The following is an 18,165-nucleotide window of genomic DNA, read 5'->3' as shown; positions in this document are numbered from 1 at the left end:
TTCACAGGCCTTATTGGCAAACCTAGAAGATGACAGGAGATATTTAATATTGAAATGCTACCAGGTACAAATAAAGAATAAGTTATCTACAATATTTGGATTTTCTTCCATGAATTCTTAATTACTTGAGTTATTACATGCCGTAACTCTAAAAGAACAAGTTTCTAAGACAAAACACACGATTCCTCCAGTTAACCATTACCATTGGATTTATTTCAATTTCTTTCTTTCTTTTTTTTTTTTTTTTTTTTTAAATGTGTTAATGAAGTCTCATACTTCCTAATTCCTGCTAAGGAGCCATGTTCCACCTCAGACTGCTCATCACGACCAATGCAAACTCATGTCTGTAGCTATACCCTAACTGTAGGAAGACTTTGTACAATTCTCTGTCATTCTTAAAAGCAAGTAGTACTTGGGTAATGTTATTGTATAAGTCTCATCATGAAGTAAAGCAAGCATAGTTAGCTGTCCTATGGGTTCATGGCTATGTTCATGATCTCCCATTATTCAGTACCCGAATACAAAAGGAATGCACACACAGAACAAGCAGGCAAATGTTTGGAATGGTTTTGCAGTAGCTCTAAAGAAGAGAATCACAGGGTACTGCTGTGTCAGACAGCTGGTCCAAAAATAAAAGGTGGAAGTCAGAGACTAAAACTACACTTTAGAAGCAGACAGAAACACAGATGAAGTGTGCACGGGAGGGAATAACTGGCTAGGAGCAGTATAGTAGAAAATAATTTTGTTGTCATGGTGAACCAAAAAAAATCCAATTAATCTACCAGCTAACACTGCTGCAGAAAAGACAACATGACGTGCCAGGATATATCAATAAGCATATGAGAAAGGGGTTCATCTTTTACTCTAGTTGATACTGGTGGGATCTCAGTGGGCAAGATGACATTCAGTTTGAAGTATATTCTTTTAAAAAAGATAAAGAGAGACTCCAGGAGAATGATCAGAATGATGAGAGGTTAATAAAGCAAGATGACAGTTTATTTTCTTTGGAAAAAAATAAAATGGAAGAGTGTTTTGGAAAAGAATTATTTAGATGATAGAAGAAGAATTTGTTGTTAGCTCTTCAGAAAATAACCTTCTTTTCAGAAGAAAAGGTCAAAATGTTGGAGGGCTGTTAATGCTCTCAGACCACAAGCAGCAGTGTGAGTGGGGAGCAATAGCCAGAGGAGAAGATAGCCAACACTATCTGAAGAGGCAAGCAGCAGAAAACATGCCTGGTGCCTCCGCCTAGTTTGCAGAGACACTCAGCACAAACAGACTTCATGAACGTATACATATATAGAGATCTTCTTACTGCTGCAGCAGCAGGAAGCGTGGGAAACAAGAGACTGTCAGGCATACGACTGTTCAAACACCTACCATGTGTTCTGTAACCACTGCTGCCAGAGGCGAAGAGCTGGCATCACACCCATACCCACACAGCTCACAGGCAGGTCTGAAGGCAGCTGACTGCTTCTGAGCTCTGCTTTCATCCAGTCTGTTTCTTTTCCAGGCACATAAAAACCTTAATGCTGTTGTAATAGGTACTTAAGGTCCCAGAGTGTGAACAACAGTTTCATACCGTATTGATCTGGGATGCATCTGCAGAAATCCAAGCTGCACCAGGAAAAAGTTCAACTCTGAAGACCTGCTGGTGGGAGTGGGGGATCGAGTGGAAGGATTAGCCACAGATAAGCTTATTGCTTATCCATGCTATTTGCCCCTGTATCTGTTTGTATATTATCTCTTGTGAGGACTAAGAATTGGTCTCCATGAATTCCTTGTAGGTCACAGAGCAAAACTCCCATAGAGGAACTTACAAGAACTAAGTCAAGATGAGGACCCAGCTGTGACAGTTTGCCTTATAAGAGAACAAGCATAACTCAGTATCATTTCAGTATACAGGGAGTCAATAATCATGTATTTTCTTCAATATAACCAGCCACTTTGGACCCTGTTTTTGTTATCTATACAGTGCTTTTCATTTGAAGAATTATGTGAAAGCTATCTCCTACAAAGGTTATCCCGAACTCTTGAAAAAAAAAAAATATATATATATATATATATATATATATATATTTTTTTTTTTTTTCTTTCTGTCTGTTGGAACTGGGGCTGGAGCACCTCTCCTACAAAGACAGGCTGAGGGAGTTGAGGTTGTTCAGCCTGGAGAAGAGAAGGCTCCAGGGAGACCTTATAGTGGCATTCTAGTGCTAAAGGGGCCTACAGGAAAGCTGGGGAGGGACTCTTTTTCAGGGGGACAAGACAAGGTGAAATAGCATTAAACTAAAAGAGGGTAGGTTTAGATTAGATACAAGGAAAAAATTATATATTCAGAGAGTGGTGAGGCCCTGGCACAGGCTGCCCCATCCCTGGAGATATGCAGGGCCAGGCTGGATGGGGCTTTGGGCAACCTGGTGTGGTGGGAGGTGTCCCAGACCATGGCAGAGGGTTGGAACTGGATGGGCTTTAAAGTCCCTTCCAACCCGAACCATTCTGTGATTCTATGAACTGTAGATCTTACTTAAAGCGATCAAAACATTCAGTTTACAAGAAGCTTCTGTGGCAATGAAGGTACTTCTATTACAAAATCTGTGATTTTGTGATATAAATAAAAATGGACAATAGAAATATGAAAATCCATTGAACCTTCAGCCTAAGTCTAGAACATGATCAAATTTATCATACCAGCAATTAAAGGGTAGATTTCTCAATAGACAAAGTATAAATACTACTTAAAGTGTTTTCTTACCCTGAGAATGAGAAAATACCATTTCACATTTTGTGTAATGTTTACATAAATGCCTCTCAAAGAGCTCTTCCCCCATCACAGCAGCATGCAATAGTTACATCAGCCTTTCTTCAGTGACACATTATTGGCACATTATATGGCAGATTTCAGCTGGGTCCACAAGATATCTAAGACAAATTAGGTAGTTTGTTGCTTCCAGTGCAAGTTACAGGGAAAGTGTGAATGCTAACTGCCTGAGTTAGAATTTGGCCATGACACTGTGGTCTAAGACTAGAACCGTTAAAACACGTTTTAATTGTTTTATTAATCTGTTCTCAAGGAAAAATATTTGTGACCAAACAAGACCAAATAACTACACACATTCAATTTCAGTTCTTTCCTATCAGGGATTCCCCATGATGCATAATTTTAAGTGAACTTAAAAATGTAGAAGTATATTAAACATCAAAATCCATGTTGTACTTTTGCATATGTTTCCTGTGTCTTAATAATCCTTTCAGAATTACCCTTTCACTGCAGACACTAAGAGCTGCTTCTTCCCTGGGGTCATAGCTCAGCTCTAGGAAAACCTCAAACCAGAAAGCTACCTTGGTTCAATGTGCAAACTTTGGTTCATATAATTTAGCTTCTTAGATTGACTCCAGCTGGGGCAGCTAATTGCACTGAACAATTTTAGCAGAACCTCCACAGCCTCTGTTGGGCTGCGCTTTTAGAAGAGCCAATTATCTGTAGCATTACTAGAGTATTTTTTGTTTTTATTTTCTTTTCCCAGCTCAGCTTCCAGAGAGCTGCTCTGTCCCCTCCTCAACTTCTTTCAGATCCAACACTTTCTTCAGATTAATGAGTCCAGTTTAAGACAGTAAGCAGCTTATTAATCCTTTGCTGTCCATTTCTCAGTTCACACACCCCATGAAGAGTTTACTTCCATTGCAAACACAGATTTAAAGGTGGTAACCATCCAGCTTTCTGGACAATAATTTTTAAAGCAGTCAGTGTAAACAGGGAAGGTCTGTAAGGACAACTAGTAGAAGAGAGTTTATTCACATAATAGCACAGAAAAGAAGTTTGGATAATTAGGGTTAGGGAAAAAAAAAAAAAAAAAAGGAGCCCAAAGGGGAATAAACTTCATCTTTGTAGGTTTAACATCCACTGGGTTATAAACTAAAGAGAGGAAACAGCTATACAACAGTACTGGCATAAGAATAAGTGAGCATATGGTGGTCATATGCATGCTTGGGACAGATAAAAGAAGAAAGTTTCTAACCATGATAGAAAGAGGCTGTGGAACCTTCTATCTGTTAAAAATGGCAGAGATGAGAAATCTAATTATAGTCAAGATGTACTTGTTATGTTTATGGAAGTGATAGTATGATGGTTTCATGCAATAATAGGGCACTGGAAAATGCCAGTCTAAAGAAGCTGCTTTATTACTAACAGTGCTTGAAAGAGAAAAAAAGTCTGTTACGAAACCTATCCCCCCACAATATCTGAAGTGTCTGATGTTTTTAAAAAAATAAAAAATAAAAAAAAAATGCATCTTTACTATGTAGCTGCACATTTTAACTATTACTTTTTTGTAATTGTAAGAGACACTGAATAAGCTCGTAACCAGTCATTGCACATAGTCAAGCACACAGTTCTTGTCACTGAAGTAGTCTTAGGACTCTATTCACATTGCTTCTAAGACTCTTGGTCCTCATTGTGGAATGATTATTTCCAAGAACTACATGGAAATTTACTAACTTGTCTTAAAATCAGTTCCCTACAACCCTCTCCATCATGCTCATTCAGGAGAGAAAGCAAGAAGTCAACCTTCAGGACTAGCTTCTAAACCCACAACCCCGATGAACTTTCACAGCCAGAATAGGTATGCGGATATTCAAAGCAACACATCATTAAAACTGGTGGGAACAGGAAAGGAGACTGGTGACGGATCTGGCTGAGGAGGATGCAAGAAGGACTTGGTGAGCATAACAACTGGCCTGCCATCTCTCTCAACAGGTGCTAGCACAGGATAATGAAGAGGAGCTGGCAGTACTGCAGCTTGTGCCATTTCTGCTCTGTGGATAAAGTTCATTTCCAGGTCTGTCAATTTAAAACGTTTTCAATGCAGTTAATTTAAAACTGGAATAAATTACTAAGTAGTGCCAGTATTTGCTCCGAAAGAAGAACATATTCCTTGGGAGGATGAATATTGTCTGATGAAAACATCAGCCAAAAAGCTGCAGAACATCAAAGCTGAAAACGGTTTTAATAAGTTTAATAAAAGAAACACTTACACAGTGTGGAGGGAAAATTACTTTTGGTTAGCGTAGATAATTTCCTTGGGAGCCAGGATTGGCCTCAGTTCTGTTGTTACATTACGCAGAATGTATGCATTTTAATTAAATACTGCTCTGATATATCTAAAATATAGGGCAGATCATTTACTGTCACAGGACATGCTGCCCTAGGATGTACAGGGCTTCACAAAATTAACCAAATTGGGCCCAACTGTGAGAAGGGTCAGGTCATTTAAGCAATAAATCTGGTTTCCATCACAAATTGTACTATGTGAAAAAACCTCTGTTTAAATGGCTTCATTGTCCACCACTTAGTGGCCAACAGCCAAGAAGACATTCTCTGTCTGATTATTTTAGGACTGGTCTGGATTCCAGGAACACAAACTGGTCCGAAAGAATGGAGTGAATGGAAAGCAGATTACAATGCGTAACGTGAACATCATTTACAGACCAGATCAGACTCTAATCAGAATATGATTTAGAAGGTCTTCCATTAATTTGTATTTGCCAGCAAAGCAGTCTCTTCCAATCATTTAACTGTAGATTAGAAAGTGATAAAAAATAGGAGGAGAACACAGAGGTCAAACTTACACTTCTGGGCACCACCATATTTCTGGACATGTGAGTCGTGAAGACTGGGATCAGCACAAAACAGACTAGCAGAAAGAAAGTAGTTAAAAAAGCAAACAGATAAAGCTTTGTATTAAAAAAAAAAAAAAAAAAAAAAAAAAAGCATCTCCAGACTTCTTATCAACAGCAAGTGCATATTGGAAATCAGAAGGTTCCAACATGAAGCATCTTTCATTGCAGAAAATTGAAGGCCAGCTTTCTGGAATTGTTATCCAGTTTCTGTTTCCTTCTTGGGCCCTGCATCCAAAGTGTGTGAAATACATACTGATGTTCTCTGTCCAGCTCTATGGAAAGCTTAAGCAACTACATTAATCCACTGAAACGAGACATTTGAGACTTGTTCTCAGGAAGTTTATTATAAATCATGAAAGATTCATTATTTCTCCTCTGCCCCCACACTACAGGTGAAATATTACATGTTGAAAGTCTCCAGCTGATATACTTGCAATGTCCAGGTGCAAATCTACCCTAAGAATTTCCCAGCAAGTTTTGAAAATCACTCCTTTTAATGTCTCTGGAAAGACCCATACAAAACTTCCAAGGAGAGAAATTATTATTTTTGAAAACAGATTTTGACCTCTAACAATCCAGTTACTGCTCCTAGCCTAGTGAGATGACAGGGAGCAGAGTGGTGTGTCCACTGTACCCTGGAATATCCTCTACCATTAAGCTCCTGCGTGTCGTACAGCTCCATGCAGGACATACTCTTACAGCTTGGCAACTCTGAAAAGTATTTAGCCTGTGCTCACCTATTGCTGGGCATCCCAAGGAGCATGCTTTCCATCAGGGACTGACCTTACTGGCTGTTGTGCCATAGTTTCTTGCTCAAAAGCTGACTGTAGATCACATCCTTGCAACACTTTGGAGGTGTTTTTTTTTTTTCCCCTTTGCCTCCAGTGACAGTTCCCTTTATGCAAAAGGTAATGCATTATTTGAACTAATACACTTACTTGTCTGAACAAAGACACAATATCCACCAATTTGAAAAACACAGCAGTGTTTACTTTGCTATTTTGCTGTATCCCCAGGCATTTTGACATCTTTAGCTTTTTTTACTATACTATTCTTCACATCTTTATTTTCTTGCAAGTGACTAACTTTCCACACCTCTAGAGAATAAATTGTTTGCTTTCTCAAGAGAGAATATTTGCAATATTCTCAAACTTTTAGGCCATTTTTTCGGAAACTGTTCTTCCATGCTTCAGAATAGTGCATCTATTTGTGTACCTACAACCCAAACTATGTGCCAGCAAAAGGGATACACTGCAGAGTGATACCTCTTTTGATCTAGGACCAAAACATTTCCCACAGATTGCCCCTTCCCTGCATCATGAAATCTCTATACAGAAGCATTCAACAGATTTGTGGAGTGCCAACTAGTGAAGGTGTAAATCTAAGCAATTTTAAGCCTACTAGTAAGTAGTTGCCTTTCACAGATGCCTTTGAAATGGTCCAGAGACTGAAAAGCATTTTTCCCCAGCATGCATTACAGATCACAAACTAACTTTTTTCTCTCTAGCAATTAATTATTTATCTGTATACCAGCAGATGGAAAACAGAAGATTGTTTATTCTGTTTGTTGGGTTTTCCCATAGTTAAGAAGACTCCTGGGGAAGCAGGCAAGCAGTACAGTCAGTGTTATGCTGTGGTCTTCCAGCTCTAGCATGTGGAGAGCCTTTGATGCAAATGTGCCTATGGATTGTGGCTGCCCTCAGCTTCTCAATGGGCTTGCTGAAGCCAGTCATCAAATGAGCTGAACTGGGCTGGGATCACAGCAGCCTTGTGCCAGCCCTCAGATCAAAGGAAGGAAAAGTAAATTTGTAATTTCTCTCCTGCGTGAATCTGACTGGTGGTCAGTTATTTATCTAGCAAAAATGAAAATCCACTTGTGAAGGGTAAACCTACAAAGCTCCAGAAAAACAAGTATTAAGCCAGTTTCTAGGTACTGCAAAGCCTCCTTCAGAAGATTGATATTTTATTGTTGCTTTGTTTGCAAAAATTACTTTATCCTCTGGAGCCAAACCCTCGGGACCAATAATGCTGCATAATTTTTTGTTGACATTCACAGATCTCAGGAATCAAGGTTTAGCATGTTATGTTTTACCATTCTCAACAGATTAACAGCCAGTAACCTTGCACAAGACAGAATTTCCAATATCTTAGATACTTTTCCTCCCCTATTTAGTTACTTAGGCATAATATCTCCCAGAAATCTCAGTCTAAGACAGCATTGTTTTCCTTTCATTAAAGGCTACACACCAACAACTGCTTAAAGCAGCCTTACTCTCTTCTCATATTAGAATATACATTCTGGAAAACACTGACCCAACATTTACTGTCAACCTGCATTTTAGATCTCTTATTACAGGGTGAGCTGGACTGATCCATCACTGTTGCAAAGAATGAAGTTATGCTGATATATATACTGAGGATCTAGATGGATGTACTTATTTTATTGCTTATCTTAGTGCATCTGATATAAATACATGTTCTTGAGAATTTCCTCATATATTTTACATCCACAGCTAAAATTGTCTGCTTTAATTACTGCCGACACATTGAGAGCTGTGATTACAATTACAGACATTGCTATTTAAATGTAGAAATATAGAAACCAACCATGTCTCTCCATTTCCAAGAGTGGAGAAAAAAGACACCAGGAATCTACTTTACTCTCTACTTCCTCATATTTCTGATTACAGGTTTTAGCACAGCAAGAACTGGAGATTCTTCAAAGGGTTGTCCTGATGGAGTATCTTGGAATTGCCAAAGCAATTGGCCAAACCAACCAGAGCTCAGCTTCTCACAAGACTAAGACTATACCTATGTTACCTTGTTAACAACTTGTTATAAGGTAAGAGTAGACTTGTGGAGCAGAACAGATTGTGCAGTGGACCCAAAACATGCTGTGTGTTTCAGGGGTGGAGTTTTCTTCAGATCAGCTTGAAACTGGCCCTACAGACTGATGTGCATTACTTGGATTACTTCTGTCCTACAGTTTGCACACTTCAAGACTGATCTATGTTGTCAGGGGACAACAGGGAGATTTGCTTTGCTTAGGATAGGAACTGAAATCCTACTGTAAACAGACTCCAAAAGCACGATACAGAAAGAAAAGTCATTATTTTAGCAAGTTGCAACATCAAAGGAGCTTGGGAATTCAAGGTCTACTTGGTTTGGTGAAGATTTTGGAGCAAAAGTCTTCAGCTTGTTTTCCATGCCTGCTTTGCACTGTAGAACTGTGGTGGTTTTACCGTGCTGGGCAGCTAAACCCCACAACCACTCTCTCACTCCCCCTCCTTTAGATGAGGAGGGGGAGAAGTAAAGCAAAGAACAACTCACGGGTTGAGATAAGGATAATTTAATTAAAGGTAAATAATTATAATAATTAAATAAAGACTACCATGAACTAAACAATTTAACTAAGGGGAAATAAAAAGGGAAAGGGGAAAAGGGAGGGGAAAAGGGAAAATAAAAAGAAGGGAGGAAAACAAACAAAATAAATGAAGGCTATATGGAAGTGCAGAGGAAAGAAATTACTCTCTACTTCCCACAAATGAGCGATGATTGACCACGTCCTTGAAGCAAGGCCTCAACGCCCGCAGCCGGTGTTTGAGAGGAGGACCGACGTTTTCCCAACAAGAGCCCACCCCTCCCCTCTTCTTCCTGTTTCCACCTTTTATTGCTGAGTGTGACATCACATGGTATGGAATATCCCTTTGGTTGGTTTAGGTCAGCTGCCCTGGTGATGTTTCTCTCCTCACTTTTTGCCCACCCCCTAGGAGGGTTAGAGAAAGGCCCAATGCTGTGCCAATGCTGCTCAGCAGTAGACACAACACTGGTGTGATAACACTGCTGTTCCAGCTACAAGTGCAGAGTACGGCACTGTATGGGCTGCTGCCGGGAAAGTTAACATTCCAGCCAGACCCAGTACAAGAACACAGCTAGCAAGGTCTAGCTGCTGTCCCATTGAGTCTCTGAGCAAGCTGCAACTAAGAACTATTTGTTAGGGATGTTACTATCATTCTTAGCATATCTTGATGTTTAACATCAAAATAAGACATCATAATGTACTTCTGCACTTGGAGATTAGATCTCCTTGACCAGATTCCTCACTCTTTCTTTGAAGTCCTCCTGAACTACCTCCTAAGAGACTTTCAGGGAGGCCTCTGGGGAAAAAAAGAGCTTAAAGTGCTTGTTTTATAGGTTTCAGATGGAGCACTGCACAAAGTAAGCTACTTACAGATCAGTGATCTTTTCATAGTAGCACCAAAAATCATCAGCCAGCTTCTTCTAACACGCTCACACAATAGTAGAGTAGGACTAACTGGTTTTAGCTATTCCTCCTTTCTACAGCCCTGCACCGTTACCAGTGGATGATGTTTTCTTGACTTCTACGCCACAAAGCCACTCAACAAGGACTAAGTATGTGTGTGTCCAACTGCTGCGTAACAGTGTGTTGTACCAAAAAAAAAAAAAAAAAAAAAAAAATTAAAGGGGAGGAAAGGCAGGAAGATGGTAGAGGAAAACCTCATCCCTCAAAAAGACCAAAAAAACCCAGCACCAACAACACTAAAGCAAACATCCAAAACCAGGGCTCCAAAGCAAAAACACTATATTACATGTTGTTCCTTCCCCTAGGAAAAAAGATGTGCTAGTAAGCACATAGTATTTTGCCCATGTTACTCTATTAACTAATACTTGAAGCTTTACAGATCATACAGAAAAAGGATTGACTAACTTTTACAACATTTAACACATTCTAAAATTAAGATCCTGAAGCTAAAAGCTGCTTTGTATCAGCTAAACTTTCCTAGCTTTGATAAGCCTTATAGCTAAGCCTTCATGGTGCCAATATTCTCTCTTCTCTGATAAGAAACAGTGGTATTTATGTTCTCTTGAAGCAGAAGGGACTAATTAAAATGTGACAGAAGAAAGACTGAAGCTAATAGATTTGTTAGTTAAGTCACTGTCAACATAGCTCTGCTAGGTAAACAAATTTTGTTTTTTTTTCCCCTTTCATGTTTTCACATCTTCAGTATTTTTTTCAGACAGTGCAATCTAAGCATGTAGCAAAAATAGGACCCATGTTAAGATGATCATATCTTGAAACAGATGTCATTGTCAGTATCATACAGAGGAGGAAGAGAAGACTGAAGCATTTAATTCTCTTCCAGAGTCTGTCTAGCATATTTTTATCCTACATTGTTGGTAGCTTTGTTTGTTTTGGCAACAAGGAAGACATCTTTTCCCTGGAAAGGATCTTGTAAAAACACCTATTCTCTTATAGCCTCACATATAATCCAAAAGCGGTACAAACATCAGTGGTGTAGTTCCAACATGCAATAAGACACAGAACCCAACAACTTAGCTTAGAGGTGGATCTGATTAATATATTTTTCTGGCAAGCTCGATTACATTTCTTGAAACCAAGAAATCCTTCTGTTGCCTTACATTAATATTTAGATATCAGTTAAAGATTGCACTTGTGAATAAGGCTTTCATTTAGCTTGTTAAGGTATGAAATAATGCTTTGGTTCTATACCTGCATGACCTGAAGTAATTTCTGTGGACCTTTAGCCTAGTAAGCATTTATGTACCAAACTGCTGATTAAGAATTTATTTTCTCATTTGCATCTTTCTAATGTTCTTTATGGAAGGCCAAAACTTACTAGGAAAGTGGGAGTTACATATTAGGATTGGCCACTGAAATATATAGAGTTCAAGGTGCATTGTTACTAAATCAAAATGACCCAGTTCTTCCATTACTGGAAGCACAGGAGTTTCCCTACTGGGTACAGGGAAAGCAAGATCTATTGCAAAGAACTCTAAGCTTCTATGACTACTGTAGAGTACCCATTGGCCATGGGGAAGGATCCAGTTCTGATTTCTTTCTGTGTGAAAGCTGAGCACACACTCCCTTCATCTGGAGGCCATCTAGCAGAGAGGAGGAGTATGCTCAAAGTAATATTTGGTTAGCAATTGACTACTTTCCACACTTATCTTGAAAAAGGGAAAGATAGCCTTTCAACAAACAACTGTATAAAGCCCATGGTCTGGAGTATACCCTTGTCAATTTGAAATACTCTCTCATGTATACACTTAGAAGGAGCAATCTGAATCACTTGAGACTAATTAGAAGGCTACTGATAAAAGAAAAATCATATAATACGCCCTGTGCAATGCAGAGCTCTTAAATAACAACACCTTTATGCTTATTCCAGACAGTTTGCAGCCTGGACATGGGGGTGTTTTTTCAGAACATGGTCTTTGAATAATATCTGTTGGTGGGAATGGTAACTTGGCTTGTAAGTACCAGAGAGGCTGAGATCAGGGCTCTTGAGGATCGGTTCTCATGCTCCTGGGCTTTCATCCAAACAGGGGATGCTTTGAAGGATTCTTCTGTACCATGTTTGTTCTGGTAACCAGCAGAACAGCATGCACCTTTGCTCTCCATAAACATGATAAACTTGTTTACCCGTTTGATAATGGGGGGAGGAACAGAATGAAAATGCTTTGGCAAAGGAAGTGAATAACTGGCTGGCTGGGTAACACCAACTTGAAAATGGGAGCTGTACTCTAGAACTAAACAATAGAAGAGGAAGCCCGTGGTTACCCGCACCTCAATGTTTACATGGCTGCATTGGCACCGGTATTTCAGCTCTGACTACTTAGCAGTCTGGAGAAATGTTTTACCCCAACTGCTAAGACTCGGTTGGTTTTAAGTGATTTAATAGCCATAAATCCAATGCTGTGGTGAGAACAAATGTTTTTTATAAATATTCAAATACAACTTTCAATTTTTCATACTTTTTAAATTATTATTTTATTATTATTCACTATTAATTTCATGCAGAACTTGTAATGGTTTACTTGCCAACTTTCATTTGGCAAGACTGCCTAGCTGAAACTAGGTGGTCTCCCAGACTAAACATGGCAATTGTCTGTTCCCCGAGTTACCCTGTATGGCACAACAGTAACAACAGTGATTCATAAGAACTGTCTAAACATTATACAGAGTTGATCTCTTCTCCTACAAGTCTTTTGTAGGCCAAAATCATTCTGTTAACCTAAATCAAAACTTCATAAAAATTTATTTGCTTCACTCTGATTATATGTTTCCTGTACATAGAGACAGAATGCTAAAACAGCTTCCAGCTGAGGGCTGTGGGATCCTACTCTAAGGTTACTAAGTGTAGAAGCAAAACACACAAGAAACATTTATTTTAACATCCAATTCCTAGAAAAATAATTTCTTATGTGACCCCATGAGTTGTCAGAGTGGATCACATGGGCTTTTGAAGTTATATTTATTGGCTTTAGAAACAACCAGTTTAGATTTTTTAATAAAATCCCATTCACTCTGTACAAAGAGAGCAGATCATAAACCCAAAGGTTTTTACATTCTTAATGGATCACACTCACAGAGGACTTAAATGCTGCTGTATTAAAATTCCTTCTGTAAATTCAGAAGTCACCTTCTCAGGGTCAACATCAAACTGCTTGTCCCACACAGCTCCTGCCTGCGCTCCCCCTGCATCCCAGATATTTGATGCATGTGCCACAAGAAGGTTCACATGGAAGAAATGCAATTACACCTGATGTGGAGCAGTCTGGTAGGAGCGAAGAAAGATTTGAGTGCTTTGTGACTCATCCCCAGTTCAACATTGAAAAGCTGCACACTTTTTACAAGAAGAGATTTTTCAAGCAATCAGAGAGAATAGTAGTTATAAAGCAGGAAGAAGTTCTTCAAAGAAGGAACTGTGACCACTACATGATCAACACAAATCGGTGTCTAATTAAATTATACCATTATCTTGTCAAACTCATACTTACTTCTCTGAGGACAGCACCAGATATTTCAAAATGAAGGGAAGAAATCTTCCCATAATTAGTTAAATAACCTGCTTCCAAAGGAGTTTCTGAGTAAAGTCCAAAATTTATGTACGTGATCTTACGCATCTGCTCAAATTATATGATAATTTTAATCTCAGCATTCACAAAAAGCTGTCAGTTTTTAAAATCCAGATTTTTCACTACTTATGAAAATACCTGATTAGACAGACAGGAAATGAAAATGAAAGCTATATATTAAAAAAGTATTGTGACAATGAATACATTGGCTATGCCTGTTAGCTGTCACACAGGATTAGCCTTCCCTGGTTCTTTAGAACTGTTTAGATGTGAAAGACCATTCCGCAAAAATTACATCGCATAACAAATATATCCTGTTATATAAGCAGCACAAACTGTCACTAAAAACTTTTCTGATGACGTTTCTTTAACTCATCCTTCCCAAAGACTGTCCTCTTAGAGTCATTTATTTTTTTTCCTCCCATTGTAGCTTTTTAATGACAGACCCTTCAAAATCAGCAGAAGGACTGTAGTTTTGTAATTACTAATTATTAGCTGATGTCTATTCTGCTCAAAGATAAGCATTTGTTGCATTTTATTTTTATCCTCTCCATTTCTAAGGAAAAGTCATACCCATGTAATAGTGGTTCCCTTTCAAATTTACAATAACTATACTAAAAGCACTCTCCATTTTTATCCTCCTAGATCTGATTTCTCCTTAAGACAAGGATAAGAAGTCAGTTACAGGACTCAATACTTTTTTGAGTATTTTAGGTTTGCATGAAACAGTTTTCAGGTTCTTTATAATACATAAGTAAAATAGAAGAGGTTCCTAAGAGAACTTTAAAAGTGATATTATGACTGAAACAGTTCAGTCTACCAACTAAGCAGAAAAATCAGTACCACATAACCTAAATTGAGAACAGTACCTTTTAAACAACAGCCACCAATCATCTGAAGGCTTGTGAAACATCCAGGAGCTGAACCTACACAACCCATTTTAATCTGGAGAAGTCTTGCATTTGTCAGGTGCTTATTTATAACTAATTGCTTAATTAGCTCTACAGGTGGACTAGAATCCAATTAACTCCTTTCCAGTTGCTGACGGAGAAAGTTAGCTTCTTTCATATATTAAAGGAACAGCTGTGCTAAGAAATAGTTGATTTATACAACATCACGGCTCTCAGAACGAGCACATCTTCCACCATCAATGTCACACATTTGTAGCATGTTTGTTAAAGAAAAACTTGCATGTAGAAACAAATTATGAAATACAGTACATTTGTACAAATTAAAATGTGCTTAGCTATTGTTTTACTTTGCTTGTGAGGCTCTTCTCAATCTGCAGTCTCCTGCAGTGATCAAAACTCAGCAGTAATGACATCACAGCTTCTTGCTATGTAAAATGCTGTGATGTTTTCACTAAAATATGCAACAGTTGAAAGCTGATTTCTCAGGAAGGAGGCCATCGAGCAGAAAATCAAAAATTCCTGTTATTTAGTTAAAAGTGTCACAGGCAGCTGTTACACTTAAAAAAGATGGTGAAGGGGGAAAAAAAAAAAAAAAAACAAAACACAAAACACCACCTTTGTGACTGGCTTCTTAAAACAGACACCTGCTTTCTAAGGGTCGCTCTATCCAAATGCCAAGTTTAAAAATTGGTCCCATTAAAAATAATGAAATTATAATATCTCCTTAAAATAGGAAAAAGATTATAAGAAACAACAGAAAAGCAAGCATTAGCAGAAACGTCCCTGTTTAAGGCAAATGAATGAAGTAAATGGATATTTAGATAATGGACATCAAATGTAATGTAATTTGCAAATGTAAATTGAAGAGAGAGACCTATCACAGGAGTTTTCAAAGCTCCCTGAAAAGTTTTCTGTTTTAACTCTGAAAGAAAAAACACCTCACAGGAAAAGGCAGCAGAGATTGCCCTGTCTGGGTGTCTCACTGCTCTACTCTTAGTTTGATCTTTGGCCTGAAGACTGAATTGCCCAAGTAAACTACAGATGCGTGCCCCTCAGTGGTAACTATGAAACAGAAACTTACCAGCTGGATCTGAACTGTGCCCATTCAGATCAGATACGAAACTGCAGTCACATATTAAAAACTTTCAGCCACGTTCCTCTGTCACGAAGCCAGTCATCTGGAGGTTCATCCGTGCAGATCCCCAGATGATATACTTTTAATGCACTTTTGATTAAAATTTGTACTTCTCAAATTTTAGATGTTGTTCACTTTACCTTTTACTGAAAAGTAATGACTAATGTACTTAATGCTTGAACTGTGCCGAGATGCATAGGATGTGTGATTAAATATGCATTTGAAGATTAATTAACTTGCTTTGACTAATCAGATTGTGACTTAGTCTGCAACATTATCTTTAGCAGAATGATAAGACTTTTTCAAAGCCAACTTTGTTTCAAAGCATGAAGGGAAAGAAGCTAATCCTTTCGTTGATACAATCTCTTTGACAGAAGTCTCATTAAGACTAGTTTTCCTTTAAAATATGAGCATGATATAAATAGTTATAACAACAACAATAATGCTAGTAGGGACACTACCACAAATAAAAATTCTGGAAATTAAGGAAAGGATAACATAAAAAAATAAAATAGAAGAAATTGGGAAACATACCTTATGTTTAACTTGCCTATGATGGAGCGTATTGTTCTGCCCATATAGATGCTTTTAAGATGGTGAAATAGTATGAGTTCGTGCTCTTCAGTATGTTCAATAATGCTTTACTACTGCAGCATAGTTGGATACAGCAGTAGCAAAATGCTCCTCTCATAAGTGAAGGTGTGTAGTAAAGACATCACACTGTAACAATATGATAAACGGATTATGTGAGCTCACTTGAGAAAAATGCAGTTTTGCTGGGTAATGTGTCAATTTTAAGGACTTCTGCTGGCATAATTCTGTTGAACAAGGATCACAAGGTTTTGCACCCCACAGATATTTTCAGCCTAAGGCTGCTGTCAATAAAGGAGAAGTGCTGAACTCACACAGGTTGCAGCTATTGGAGAAAGCTGGCATTTGCTTTTTAAATAGTAAAAAAGCAAAGAGAAGGGAAAAAGGTCATGAAATGATCCCAAAGTCACAGTATGCTATGAAATTCACTAGTTTCAGAGATTTACACTAAAGAAATGCGACTTCATTCAGAAGTCTTTCTCTCCATACCTATTGCTTTTGATAACAGAAATTGTTTATCTAACCACTGTACAGTAAGCAACGCTAAATGCAAAAAGCAGAAGAGAGATGGTATACTACTTACAGAAATGACCACTTCTTTATTTTCTGATGATTGCAACTAAAATCAGCTTGTTTTGGTGTTATGTCTATATACTGCCATAGGGAAGTCAGGTCAGTGGGACTTGCATGGGATTCATTCAAGCTTGTCTGAGCTGACAACCTGGGAAAATGAGTAAAAAAGAAAGGAGGGAAATATGCAGGGGTAGAACAGAAGGAAAGTTCTGTTCATCTTTGAGATGCATTGCTAACATAAACAGGACATAATTCTTCTACTTTGCATAATAAAAATCTGAAAACTAACTGCTGCAAAGGAACCCATAATAATTCTGAGTCATGAATTTCCCTTGTGTTCTTGAAAAGTAACCTGAAGATGCAGTCTAAGATGTATTTCGGGGGCTCACATTTTCTGTATTCCTTTGCACCACTGAAGGAGTATTAAATTGTTCATGAAATATTTATTTCTTCAATTTAATTTCAAACAATTTTTAAATAACTGAAGGAAAGAGATCATGTTGACACAGAAAAGAATAAGAGGTGGTAACTGGGATTTACTGAGAGCAAATAATTTATTTCCTTAGCAAACCACAACAAAATAGTTATGTCACTGTGGTAACAACCAGACTGGAGAAACACTGAAACCATCAGGAGACACGGGGCCCTCTGAGGCCTGACCTTTTCTAAACGGATGCTCTGAGAAATGTTCACAGCTGCCCATTCCCAGTCCAGCCTCCATTTCTGTTCCCATCCCCAGAAATACTGTTCTAATTAGGCAATATGAAAATGGCAAGGATAGGCTTTTGATATTTCTTTCTCATTTTTCCATGTAGTTTTTTCTCCTTTCCTCACCAGATTGCTTCAGTCAGTGAGCATAAAGTGACTGGCAGGAGAACAATCTCACGTGCTGGCAGGCTCTAGCAGCCCAAGGTGGTATGAGGAATGGCCAGGGCAGACCTGGGTCTCCTAACACTTGTGTCCAGAACTCTGGCTATCATTTCTCATCCACTCTGGCCTCTTCCTCCCATTCTGAAAGTCTCTAGACTCTAGACAAGCAGGTTTGTGCCGATTGTTTTACCCAGGTTGTCAAACACCCATGCACGCATGCACTGCTGTGTTGCAGTATGCCAAAACTGAGCAACCCTGCTAGTGCTTCTAAATTCTCTTGCCTGATACTTAGCACAACTCCCTCACACTTTCCACCTGTTATCTTCCCTCACCTTCCCCTTTCTGCTCTTCTCCCTCTTTTTTCTTTTTTGTGACATTCTTCCCCTCTATACCCTGACACTCTTTGCTTCCTCTTCATTCCTAGCTTTGTTCTTTATATCACTTAACACCTCTTGGTTGGTTCTGGTTATTTTGTCCCATTTTCTACCCTTACACTTGCATCCATTGTTT

At 38.5% G+C, this 18,165-nt stretch overlaps 1 protein-coding gene across 9 annotated transcripts in view; it reads right to left on the bottom strand.

Moving 5' to 3' along the window:
* RXFP1 (relaxin family peptide receptor 1) overlaps positions 1–16,246 on the bottom strand; it is a 102,876-nt gene extending 86,630 nt beyond the window's left edge. For 8 of the 9 annotated variants that reach the window (XM_084518304.1, XM_084518303.1, XM_084518312.1 and 5 more), the window contains exon 1: positions 14,445–14,516. The gene's annotated coding sequence lies outside the window, so the exon portion shown is untranslated. Of the gene's footprint in view, positions 1–14,444; positions 14,517–16,155 lie in introns of those variants that run through there. The other variant, XM_084518307.1, reaches the window with a different exon arrangement.
* Positions 16,247–18,165: the final 1,919 nt, after the last annotated feature.

Source organism: Aythya ferina, assembly GCF_964211825.1.
Source record: "Aythya ferina genome assembly, chromosome: 4".
In the NCBI taxonomy this organism is placed as follows: Eukaryota; Metazoa; Chordata; class Aves; order Anseriformes; family Anatidae; genus Aythya; species Aythya ferina.
Note: the sequence above shows the minus strand (reverse complement) of the source record. Positions and strands in the feature narration are given on the sequence as shown.